The following is a 12,994-nucleotide window of genomic DNA, read 5'->3' on the forward strand; positions in this document are numbered from 1 at the left end:
TGCCGCTGGGCCCTTGAAAGGGGCGCAGGACGTGTCTCAGAAATGCCATCTGCACCCCTGTTGGTGCTGGGGTCTTGGGGGAGCTCCCCCTGCTGGCCTAAACTCAGGTCACCCTACGGAAAAGGCCTGTCTTGCCGAGGACCAGGCCCGAGGAAGAGGCTGGTGCCCAGGGTGGCGGCCGGCAGTCGGGAGAGCTGGGGCGGGCTGGACCCAGCCCTGGTTCCGCGCGGCTGGCTGTGTGGCTGGGGCAGGTGCCCCAAGCGCTCTGGGCGCGGTGGCTTGTCTGTAAGATGCGAGGACCCTGCCCAGCAGGGGTGAGGACTGAACAAAGGGGACCAGGGCTCAGCCGGGTGAGGGCCCACAGGCGTCCCTGGACACGGTGCAGATCCCAACACCTGGGGGGCGCGAGGAGCGGGCGGCAGGACCCCCCCCTGCCCTCCGGGGCTCCAGCCCAGGAACCGTCCTCAGCACCACTCCCTCGTGGGGTCTCGCAGGGGCCGTGGTGCCCAGCGTGACCTCTGCCACGCGCCGTCATGGGGCCAGCCCGAGAGGACGCGGGGGACAGCGGCCCACCCGGCTGGCCCCGCAGCACAGCCAGGCAGGCAGGCAGGGGTGAGGGGGGCCGGCAGGAAGGGGGGGGCTGGGAGGAGAGGGGGGCGCAGGAGGGGCTGGGGCAGGAAGTGGGCGCTTCCGCGGGCGCTGGACGGAGGGTCCGGCCTGAGGGACGGGCTGCTGGATGGAGGGTCCGGCCTGGGGGACGGGCTGCCCCTGGCCTGGCAGGGTCTGCGGGGCGGGGGGAGTTCTCACGCCGTGGGGTGCGGCTCCCCAGCCCTCGCGGGGCAGGTGCAGGCGGGGCCGTGGGGCGGGGCTCGCCTGGGGGCTGCGTTCCTGCGGGGGGCGGGACCCCCAAGTCACCAGGCGGGGCGGGGAGCGAGCGAGGCGGGCAGGTGAGTGCACCTGGCGGGGCTGGGAGGGGGCGGGCGGGAACAAAGGCGCGGGCGGGCCGGGCCCGGGGCGCGGGGCGGGCAGGTCGGCGGCGCACGAGAGCCGGGCGGGCCGGGCCGGGCCGGGCCGGGCCGGGCCGGGCGGGGCGGCGAGGGCGCCGCGGGGGCCGCGCGCGCGGGGGGCGGGGCGGGGCGCGCGGGGGGCGGGGGGCGGGGGGCGGGAGGCGCGGGCAGGACGGCCGTGGCGCGGCGCTCGGCGCGGGGCGCGGGGCGGGCCGGAGCGCGGAGCGCGGCCCGAGCGAAGTGCGGCGGCACCGGCCCGGCGGGCATGAGCGCGGCGCGGGGCGCGGGGCCGGCGGGCGGGCGGGCGGCCCCGGCCCCCCAGTAGCGCGGCGGCCCCGGCCCCCGGAGCGCGGCGGCGGCCCGGACCCCAGAGGCGGCGGGCGGGCGGCGGGCGGGCGGGCCGGGCATGCGGCCGGCGGCCGGAGCGCGAGCCGGAGCCCCAGCCCGAGCGCCGCGCCGCGCCCCGCGCGCCTAGGACGGGCCCCCCGCGCGCCCCCCGCGCGCCCCGGCGCCGCCCGCCCCCCCGCCCGGACAACTGTTGCGGCGGCGGCGCGCGGGGGCTCCGGCGTGGGCGGCCCCCGCCCGGCAGCGGCTCCGGCGGCAGCGGCGGCGCGCGGCGCACGAGGTGAGGGGCGCCCGGACGGCGGGGGGCGGCGGGCGGGCGGGTCCGCGCGGCCCGGGGCGGGGAGGGTCCCGGCGCGCGGGGGGCGGCCGGGGCAGGGGGCGGCGGCGCGGGGGGCGCGGGCGCGGAGTTGGGGGCGCGGGCGCCGGCGGGGCGGGGGCGCGGCTCGGGCCGGGGCGCGGGCTTCGGGTCCGGGCCGCCCTCGCCGGGGTCGGGGCGCGGAGCCCGGCGGGGCGCGGGGGACCCCGAGCGGGCCGGGCGCGCGGTCGGGACGCGGCGCTGCTCCGAGGCGGGCACCGGCGGCCGCGATCCCGGCCCGGGCGCCGCAGCCCGGACCGCGCGGGACCCGGCGGCGCGGGGGGCGGGGGGTCCCGGCGAAGCGGCCCCGGGGCGGGGGCAGGGGCGCCCCCGAGGCGGCCCCGCGCCCCCGCGCGCCGCGAGCCCGGCGGAGCCTCCGTCCCCCGGGGCCGAAGCGGTATCGATCCGGGGCCGGGCGGGCGGGGGGAGGCGGCCGCCGAGGCTCGTTAGCGCGAGGGGTTGCCATGGCAACCAGACCCCAAGCGTCTTCCGATTATATTTTTCCTAATTATTATTACCATTATTAGTGTTAGAGTCTGTTCCTCGGCCGGGGGGAGGGAAGGGGGCGGGGAAGCAGCGCGCCCCGGCGCCTCCAACTGTCACCTCTTTGGAGAGAGCCGGGGTGCCGGGCCAGCCCGGCCGCGGGTCCGGGGCGCGAGGTGCGCGGCTGCCGGGGCACCCCGGGGCGTGGGGCCGGCACGGGGAGTTACGTAACGCGTGGCCGAGCCGGTGCGGCTCTGGCTGCCGGACTCGGGTCCCTGACCTTCTGGCCTGGCCCCGGGGGGCACAGCAGAAAGTGTGGGAGCCCCCGCCGGTCCCCACCTCGCCGCCGGGGGGAGTGACCTTGAGCAGCGCGCTTGGCCCCTCTGGAAAGTGGCGCGGGGGCCATTCCCACCCCCGAGGGTGCTGCGAGGTCACAGTAGGAAAACCCGTCCCTCTGCCCGGCCGCTGCCCGCCTGCCCCGGCCCCCGTGTCCCAGTCCCGCAGGGGAGGCCGGGCCTGGCCCTCGCCGGAGTCTGTCACCGGTGCCCTGCGACCCTCGGGGCTGTCAGGGAAGCACTCGCGCCAGCAAGTCGGGCTCTGCCCCACCGAGGGGACCGAGGGGACTTCCGCGTCACCTGCCCCTCGGGCCCGGCAGGGGGTCTGGGCTGGTGGCACCGCGGGTGGCCTGGTGGGAATCGCAGGACTTTTCACCCCGCGTGGGACACGGGGTTGGGTGGCTTCTCCCCTTCATGTCGAGAACCTGAATCGGCTGGGCCCCCGGGGTCCTCCCTGCCCTGGTCAGGCGGCCGGGGGTTGGGATCCTTCTGTACCCCTGGATCTGGGGTGCTCAGGGCCGCACACCCCCTGCAGGCAATCCAGAGAGGCTGCTGGCTGCGCCGTCCACCTGGTGCGGAGTCAGAGGAGCCCAGAAAGTTCTCTGGCTCAGGCTGAAAGCCCAGGTGGGGGCCCCTGCACTTCTGCTCTGGCTCAGGCATCTGGGGGTGCTGGGTGGAGGGTGGGGGGCAGTTGGGCTTGGAGCTGTGTGTGTGAGTGTGCACGAGAGTGTGTGTGAGAATGTGAATAGGTGTGGCAGTGGGTGTGTGTGAATGAGTGTGTGAGTATGTGTGAGTGAGTGGGTGTGTGAATGAGCGATTGTCTGTGAATGTGTGTGAACACGAATGAGTGTGAATGTGTGTGTCTTACCCCACCCCAGGGCCACCGGCCTGGCGGCCACAGGGCAGCTGGACTGGCCAGGAGGGGCAGGTGGGCACAGGCAGCTCAGGCCTTTGGCAGGGGGTGGGGGGGAGTCCTGCTGGGGCTGCCGGGCCAGCCACTCCCGGGGGCCCCTCCAGCCGGCCCTCCCTTCGCTCCCCTTCTCACACCCAGCGAGCTCCGGGCCGGCGCTGAGGGCATTGGCTCTGCCCTTGGCCTGTGTGAGGAAGTGGTCCTGACAGGCCAGGGACTTGGAGCCCTGTCGCGGGGAGCAGGAGGCCATGGGGGTGCAGGTGGGGACACCTCCCCGGAGAGCTGAGGAGGGGTCAGAGCTGGGGAGCCTGGGTCAGAGGCCAGAAGGGAGGAGGAGGGGGTCTGGGACTGCCTGTGGGCAAACATGCAGGGGGGGGGGGGAAGGGGCAGGCACCTTGCTGGGGGAGGGGGTGCTTCGGAGTTGGGGTCCAGGGCCAGAGAGTGGGAAGAGATGGTGTCCCCAGGCCTGGGTGAGGGTTCGGAAGGCCGGAGTGGGCTGGGAGGGGAGAGGAAGCTCAGGCTTGGAACGTGGGTGCTTGGGAGCCCGTGCGTGGGAGCCGTGGTTGGGGTGGGCAGAGGGAGGGTTGTTTGCGGGGACAGGAAGAGCAGTCGGGCTTTCTACTCTAGAACAATCGACCCACCTTCTCCAGTTACCCCCCTTGCAGCAATGCTGTGGAGCGGATGGCCTCCCCTCTGGGCCTGGGCTGCCAGGAGGGGGAGGTGGCCAGTGCACTCCAGATCGGGCAGCTGCAGCTGTGCACGGCTGTGATAAGTGACTCCGCCGACACGGGCGCAGGCGCGCACCTCCACAGCGAGGGCCCGCAGGCCTACTACGTGCCAGGCACTGTGCGGAGCAAGCGCAAACCCCATCATCTCACTTAATGCCCTCGCTGACCCCTCGAGCCAGTGATGGCTGATTCTGCTGCAGATGAGAAAAAGGCTCGATGGGTTAAAAATAACCCAGCTGGCTCCAGCTTCTAACTCTGCAGCCAGGAGTCCAGCCATCGTGGTGGCCTTCATGAGTCGCTAGAGGTCAGGGTCTCCAGGTCTCCCTCCCTAGTCATTATCCAGCTTACTCTGCCTGGACTGAACCAGAGTGTGGTCTGGCTTACTCTTAGGTGAAAGGTGTCACCTCCCTTCTTGGGGATGCTCTGCCTCTGTTAACTCAGCCTCCGGCTTGCTTTAGCTTCTCCCCAGTTGTCACACAACACGTTCACACGATCTTATAATCAACTGCGAGCCCCTTCTCAGCACCCCTGGAGTGGCTTTTCCCAGCCCAGCTGTTCCTCTAGAAGGTACAGAACAATCGTCAACCGCTAGACTTGTTTCCTAAACACTCTTGTGCAAGCTGGGGTCCTGAACAGCTGGAACCGGCAAGTAAGGAGGGTGACCAGAGGCCGCCACCCTGGGCCAGGGCCTCCCGGGGTTGCTGTTGGCCTCACCCGCACAGGGCCCAGCACAGAGAGGGCCTCACAGCCCTCCCCCACCCCCTCCCATCCCTGCTTCCTGCTCCCGCGCGCGCACACACCCCTTGAGCCCCTTCTCTAGTTGTTCTCTCCCTGGGGAAGTAAAGGAGGCCCCAGAGCCACTTGGACCTGTCCCCAGAGAGCACCTGCCTGGATGCCATTGAGGTTGGGGACCCGCTTGATGACTGACTAGTTGGGGCAGTGGTTTTTCTGTCCCCCCCAACCCGGCCTATGCGCCCTCTACCCACAACTGGGCCCGCTTGGGCCGAGTGCCTCCCTCCTTGTCCCCGTAACTGCACCCAGGTCAGTCTGGACCTCCTCACTGGACCATGGGCCGGCAGGTCACTGCTCCTCGGGACATGGTGCCTGGCTGGTGGCTTCAGGAGGGCTCTCGGTGGGGTCTTGGGCATGGGGACCCCCCCACCCCATGCAGACAAAGGCAAGGACACAGCATGCTGGGGTGCCAGGAGAGCAGAGGTTGCTGGCGGCCCGCCCGCTGCAGGGACACTGAGGCCCAGGTGGCGTGTGTGTGCTCAAGGTCATGCGGGCTGGAGCCCTGCAGGCCGCGGGGTGCCGAGTCGGGATGCGGCTGGTCCAGAGGCGCCAGGGCTGCTGGCGGGCTGGGGGCGGGAGGCAAACAGCCTCTGAAGGTGAAATTTGCACTGAAAACCCCGAGGCTCTCCCTTCAGATAAAACCTTCAGAATCGCTCCCTCCCGCCATCCAAGCAGAAAAGCAGGAGCCGAGACAAATGCAAATGTCTCAGGTCCAGCGCTTCCCTGTCCTGACGCCCGCCCTCCCCGGGGGCGCCCGCGCCGGCGCCCATCTGCCCGCGCACACCTACCTCGGCAGACGCGCACACTCGCCTTCCAGAAATTAACAAATAATGTATGAGTTTCCCAAATTACACCCATTTAACACTGAATTAAGTTCTGGAAGCGCTTCATAGAGCCCTGGGAGGGAAAAATAAATTTTTTTTTTTTGTTCACACTTCCCTGGAAAATGAGACAAACCGTGATCTTTTAAAACCCAGCTACATCATCTGATTATCCCTCCCTGGCAAGCCGCAGCGATGCCCGTGGAGGCTGTGAGGGAGCTCGGCCGCTGCCGTGAGGTCTGCTTTGGGAGCTGGAGCTGGGAAAGTTTGTCTCCTGTGCCAGATTCGCTGCTCCTCATGGCTTGATGGGCTTGAAATAAAGTGCTGCTCTCTAAGAGATCGGCACAAATTAAAAATAAAGGCAAATTCCTTCCATAATCCAGCGTGAGAGTTTTCTCCACGTCTCCCTGAGCGGCTACCAGCGCGGTGGTGATTTGCTTTCACTTCAGGCTCCCCCTTTGTCGGGAGGATCGCGTGCCTGCAGCTGGATTTATAGACCAGCAGAAAATGCATTTAGCCTTTATTCACTCCGCCGTTCAAGAGCACCTGCCAAGTGCCGGACACAGTGCCAGGCCCAGGCACGAGACTTTTAAGACAGGCCCCGCCCTGGTGGGTTTTAGCGTGTGTTTGGTGGGGGCAGGAGAACAAAAGAGAAGCAGACTCCTGGGAGACTCCACCTAGCCTCCAATCGGGGAGGGCTTCCTGGAGGAAGCAACTTTTGGCTGGGGTCTTGAAGGATGGGTAGGAGTGTGCCAGGGTCAAGCAGGCAGAGGCCACCTCAGGCAGAGGAGCTGCCGAGGGATGTCGGGAAGCAGGTCAGACAGGCGTGGCTGGCAGTGCTCCCTCAGATGTGAAAGCTTGCAGGTTCTTCTCTTATAAAACCCTTTCACGTCTGTGCTCTTCCAGCTCCCTCGGGCACCCCAAGGCCAAGAGTCTCCTCTTCTCTTAGGAGAAGTCAGCCTGGAGAGGGGAAGTCAGGTGCCCCGGGTCCCCGCGGGGCCGACACCATGGGCTCCGGGTCAGATGGGCTCAGTGGGGTTAGTGGGTACAGTGGATTCTAGCAATGAAATCAAAGGGCCAGAGACACTGACACCAAAGTCCAGATAGCCCCCACCGAGCCCTGCTCCTTCTGTGGCGTGCTGCCCGCTCTGAGCCCCCATCTACGCATCCAGATCATGGGGGTGAGGGGTGGAGCCTCTGCCTTTTGCAGGCACCCTGGTGTCAGCGTTGAGCCCTCAGCTCAGCAGGCTTCTGCATGCCCGCCTGCTGGCAGGTTTGCTTCTGAAGGTCTTTGTTGTTTAGATTTCCAGGGAGCAGGTCGGAAATGTGGCTTCCTCTGGGTAAACTGCCCGGAATCTGATCCCTGGGACCGTGAGGCCTTCGGGGAATGAGTGTTGCCTCTGAGCGAGGCCATCGCCAGGGCAACAGCCAGAGGGAGGCTCCAGGAGAGCCTGGGGTTCCGAGGCTGTGCTCAAGGCTGCACCCTCTGGACAAGCCCACCCCGCCTGTGCCAAACTCTGCCACTTGGGCAAATCACACAACCTCTGAGCCTCCGTGTCCTCACTGGCAAAGTGAGTTATTGTGAGAACCAGGTAGAAGGATTGGCGTCAGGGGCTTAGTGAGCACCTCGTGGGCATTCAGGGCCGGGCACTGGATGTCTCACTGCCTTGCGGTGGCAGGAGCTTCTCTGCGCTAGCCCACAGGTGAGGCAGCCAGGCTGGGGCCACACTGACCACCTCAGTTTCCCCGGGGCAGGGGATTCCTTGACAGTGGCTGTTGACTGGAGGAGGAAATGAATCAGGTCAGCCCTTAGATGGAGAGGTGTCTCCAGCTCCATGGCAACCACAAAGCAGCGCAGTTCCCAGACGTCGGCTTGGGGCTCCCCTTGCCTGATTCACACCCCAGCTCTCCCTCTACCCGGGGCCAGGGTTGGGCTGCTCATTTCACCCCCTGAGCTCTAGGGCCCTCGTTTTCAAAATCAGGCTGATAATAATGACGGTAATTTACAAGGTGATCGTGAGCATCCGGGGAGGGAATGAAAGATTCCAGGCACCGGGATCAATTCCAGTAACCACCATTGATTGCCCGCGAGTCTGAAGGGAGCATTAGGGTTCTAATCCCTGTCCCAGCTCAGCAGTAAGTGCTCGGAAAACATGACCGCTGTTCTCACTGCACCGTAGCCGCTCACAGAACACGCAGGAGGCCCCGGGCCGGTGGAGTCGCTCTCTGTCCCGCAAGGGCGGCGGCTCCTCCTTCCTGATGTCAGCCCTGCAGCCAGCACCCAGCCCAGGTGTGCTTTGGATGGGTCTGTGCATGAGGGGAGGGGCAGGTGGATGATGGGTGGCTGCATGGATGCATGAAGGATAAATGTGTGGGTAGGTGGAGGGATAAGTGGAGGGAGGGATGGTGAGTTTATGGAAGGGTAGATGAGGGATGATGGGCGGATGGATGGACAGACAGGTGGATGAATGGGTGGACGGGTGGGTGATGGCTGGGTGCGTCAGTGACTGATGTTTGAATAGTGGTGGGGTGGAGGATTTGTGGATGAATGATTGAATAAGTGATGGTAGCCAGGAAACACCAGAAGCCTAAGATCAGGGGGGCCGAGGAAGAGCAGAGGTGCCTTCGAGGGCTGCGAGCGCCGGGCTCAGATGAGTCTCGTCGGCAGGTGCATCCCTTCTCTGCACAGACACTAGCAGGCGGCCGTGCACACGATGCCCCAGCGTGCACTTGCACAAGCAGTTGCTGTCCCCACTCCAGGGGCAGGGACTGCCACCCGGTGTGGGGCCCAGGCCGCTCGGTGTCCCCCACCAGTTCTGGCTCGTGGAGCCACGTTCAGGCCGGGGCTGCCTCCCCCCACACGGGAAGGACCGAGTCCCTGAACCGTCTCCTCCTCGGCCTGGGAGAGCTGCTGCCCCTGGAGCGCCTGGTGGTTGGAATCTAAAGTTGCAGAGTCGTGCAGGGCTGGCAGCGGCCGGCCTGGCGCGGGTGGGGGGGTGGGGCACTGGCTCACGGGCTGTCCAGTCTCCTCCCGTGGGACCTGAGGCCGGGGTCAAGGACACAGTGAGGGAGGAGGGCTCTGCCAACTCATGCAGAATTCGGGCTGCCGAGAGCCAAGGGCACCAGGCTGGGATGGGAGCTCTGGCCTGCAGTGACCTCCTGGCCTTGATGAATCCCTGGCCTTGGCACTTTGCAAATGCCGCCTGGTTACCCTGAGCACCCTGGCCAGAGCAGTCACCTTCTGGCCGAGCCACAGAGCCGGCCATGGTTCCCTGCCGTAGTCGGGAGGCTGGCTGGGATGCAGGGCGGCCACCCGCCCTGCTCACCCCTCACCATGATGGCCTGGCCCAGCTAGCTCACCCCCCTCTGCCTCAGTTTCCTCCCCTGCAAATTGGGCACAGCCGCCCTGCTGAGTTGCTTCCAAGGAGTCTTGCAGATGGTTCTACTCACGGTCACTGTTATCTAATGGGGCTGCTAGTTCCGTCTCTCTGGGGGAGAGGGGCACAGGGTGGCAAGCCCCTGAGCAAAGGCAGGGCCTGGGAGGCGCCCTGGAGGGGGATGCCCTGGGGTGGCTGTGCCTTCTGGCATTGGGGTGCAGGTCATGAACCCCCCAGTCTGGTTCCCCTGCGGCCTGTAGTTGCCCTGGAGGCATGCGTGGTGTCAGGCCAATGGTGCAAGCCCCGGTGCCTGCGCGTGGTCTCTCCCTCCCGAGGGCCAAGGCCGCCCATAGCTCACAGCCTGCGGGGGACCGGAAGGGATTCCCTGCCGCCAATGGGTGCGAGTCCTGCGGAAGGAGCCGTGATCATGTGGGGAGCAATTTTGCCTGGAAAAGGGGGCATCAAGGAGGCCTTCCCAGAGGAAGTGGCACGCAGAGGTGGCGGGTGAGTGGGGCAGGGAGGGAGAGCGGCCATTGTGCCTGGAGCCTGGGGGAGGGCGTCTGGGAGATGGGTCTGGCCGAGCGCTGCAGGGAGCTGGCAGGCGAGCTGTGGGTGTGAGCGGTGGCCTGGTTTCCGAGGACTCTGGCAGGTCAGACTTTGGACTTTACCCCGGAGACTCAGAAGGGCAGGGACGTGGCTTGAGTGGCCACCGCCCCTGCTGTGCCCAGGGCAGATGGCACTAATGTGTAGCTGGTCTGTCCCCCCAGCCCCCGACAACCAATCCATCCTGCAGGTACCAGGGCCGCAGGTGTCCCCGGCTCCTGTGCTCCAAGGGCCCTCCCCTCGTGCCTGCACCGCGCCCGGGACGCTCACCAGGGGGACAGGCGGGTTTGGCCACACTCTGTCCTGGCGGCCCTGCCCACGAGCCCTGGCCACGGTGCCCTGGGAGCTCCTGCCTTCCCGGGCAAGCAAGTCTTCCCTTCCAGGGAAGGACCTGCCAGTGGGGCCTGGGCCTGGGTGCTGGCCGGGAGCGCATGCCGCCTCCCCCCTCTGCCCCAAACCCCCAACCGCCCGTGTCATCCCTGCACCTGCTCAGGCCGCAGGAGTCGGGACAGCCTGGCATCCCGGCAAAGCCTGGCTGAGGAGCCAGCCCCAGAGCCTGGCAGAATTCTGGGCAGGGCTGGGAGAGATGAGGAGACATTTCTCCTGAAATTCAAACAATTGGACAATCTGTTCTGGATCGATTTAGAAGCAGTGAAGTGAAAAAAAAAATCAGAAAATATAGTGTGAAAGCTATTTTCTCTCCCTCTTGGTTGGGAAGAGGCATGAGCTGGAGTTTATTTGCGGACTGTCCGAAGCCGAGGCGAGGGCCCTTCACCTCCCTGCTGTCCCCGGCCCACTGGTCCTCCTGCTCCCTGGCCACCAGGTCCCAGAGGGGCCTCAGCCCTGGCCCCGGCCTCGGGGAGCCGGCATCCGCAGGGTCTCACAGGTGGCCAGTGCTGCGATGGGCGACCCGGGGGGTTCCTCTAGTACAGAGGGTGGGGGAGCAGAGCCCCCCACATAATGGATGGTGGGTAGAGGGACGAATGGATGGGTGTATGGGTGGGTGCTGGGTGTCTGCACCCACCAGGCCAGGATGTGTCCTCGGGGTCTGGAGTGAGACGCGTGTAGCAGGTGCTCAGTGCAAGTTTCCTGCCTGAATGGTGGAGAGCCGAGGGGGGCGGGGGGTGGCGGGGGACTCTGGACTGTTCCCGGTGGAGGTGGGCTGGGCCCCGTCTGTCACTCCCAGACCTGGATCTCCCCCACCCCACCTGTCCCTGGACCAGGAGACATTCAGGGGCCTCCCACGCAAATGACCCCTCACTTTCCCGCGGCCACCCCCTCCTCCTGACATCCGCCCACGTTTAGTTTTGCGCGTCTTGTGCCAAATGCTGATTGTTTTAGAATAAGCGTGCAGGGTGCTGGGCCAGGCCAGCGGGAATGGGTGGAGCCCAGAGCTCGGCCCCACAGAATTGCCCCAGAGGGAATGGGCCCGGCAGGGGCGGTGGTGAGGGCGGTGGGCAGCCTGAGGGAGGGGAGGGGGCTGCAGGCCGGGGAATGGAGTCCACGTTGGAGTCCACCCAATGGGCGCTTGTCTTCCTGCCGGCGAGGGAGAGCAGGATAGCCCCAGCAGCTTCATTTTGGGAGGCGGCAGACCCTTCTCGCCACTACTTTGCCCCCCAGGCTCAAGGCCGAGAACCGGAGGCCCAGAGAGGCTTGGCTTGGAGGCCAGACCGCTGGGTGCCAGCCCCAGGCAGCAGCCGCGTGGCCCTAGGCGGCTCACACCACCTCTCTGCTCTTAGTTTTCTCAAATGCAGTCCGGGGGCAGCCGCCCCTCCTTTGTAGAAAATTCAAGAAGACAGCGTTTGTCACGACCTGTCACTGCACCGGACGCACAGTAGGTGCTCAAGCAGCAGCCCTTGGCGCCCCCTCCTCGGCTGGGAAGCCGGTTATCGTGTGGCGTTGAGCTCTAGTTTGGCTGCTGCAGCCTGGAGGCCCCCAGCCGGCAGGGGCGCAGCTGGGCACACTGTGCGCATCAGAAACGGTGGCCCCCCGAGCCTTCGTGTCCTCACCAGCCGTCTCCCCGACCCCTTCTCAGGTCACGCGCAGCTCCAGAGCACACGTGACACGCCAAGCGCCCAGACCCGGAAGAGGTGGAGGGGCAGGGAGCCCGCGGCCTGGCCTGTCTGCCCAGCACAGCCCTGGCACCGCCCTGGTGAGGCTGGAGTGCATACCCCACTTGGCGGGGGAGCCCGGGGAGACTAAGTCCTGCATCCTGGGTCACCAGGCGGAGGTGTCCCTCCCCACTGCCAGCCTGCACCCCCTCCCTGGCCACGGCCCCGCCTGCTGGCACCCCCTCCTCTCAGGGCTCTGCCCTCACCCCCAGGCCTACCTGGGTCTCCTGCCACCAGAGCTTTTCCATAAATGCCTTTTGATGTTACTTCTCCCTTCCCCAGAAATTTTGGCGCCGACATCCCCCAAAGTGGCCGCCTTGGCGTTTACCTGCCGTCCTGGGCGCTGTAAGATGGAGCGGCTTCTCACGCGCTCCCATGGCGGGGTTTGGTTCCGGAAGGCGGGAAGCCAGAGGAGGGCTCAGCGCCCGGCGCCGGCTCTGCCCCAGACCGCCTGTCTGCAAGGCCAGACGGGCGCCCCTGGGCTGGGGATGGCCAAGGACTCGGTCGGTCTAGGGTCCAAGCAGTTCAGGGCCCCCGAGCCCCAGCTGGAGTCAAGAGAAGGAAGCTCGCGCCTGTTCAGGTCTGAGACCCCGAGCAAGGGCTGCGGTGGCTCCGAGAAGATGAGTCAGAGTCACGTCCTGCCACCTGGGGAAGCTGCCATTCCCCTCCACATCTGCCACCCCCACCAGGGAGCTCTCTTGGGTGTGGCGCGAGCAGAGAAGGCCAGTCCTGGCTCGTGGTGGGCAGTGCCGCTGCCCTGGAGGGCGACTTGGGTCCAGCCCCATTGCAGGGGCAGCTGATGCTTCGCGAGGGGTGTCTGATGCGGGCCTGGAGCCGCTGGTTCACCTCCACTTGGCTGCTTGTGCCAGTACTGAGTGTGGGCTGCGAGCTCGTTCCTGCCCCAGCCCCCAGGGCAGTGCTGGGCCGGGCGTGAGAGTGGACGTGGGCCCTCCAGGCCGTGGTGGAGGCTACGAGTGGCAGGTGGGGTGGAGAACCGGTTTGCACCATCCCTGTGGTCTCCACTGAGGCCCTATTTGCATAATTTTGAAGTTGATTGGCCTAAAGGCAACTTGGCTTAATCACAGCTGACAAGTCTCCGGTTGCAACAGCAGCTGCTGTCAATTACC

The sequence above is a fragment of the Talpa europaea genome, assembly GCF_964194135.1.
Source record: "Talpa europaea genome assembly, chromosome: 15".
NCBI classification, from domain to species: domain Eukaryota; kingdom Metazoa; phylum Chordata; class Mammalia; order Eulipotyphla; family Talpidae; genus Talpa; species Talpa europaea.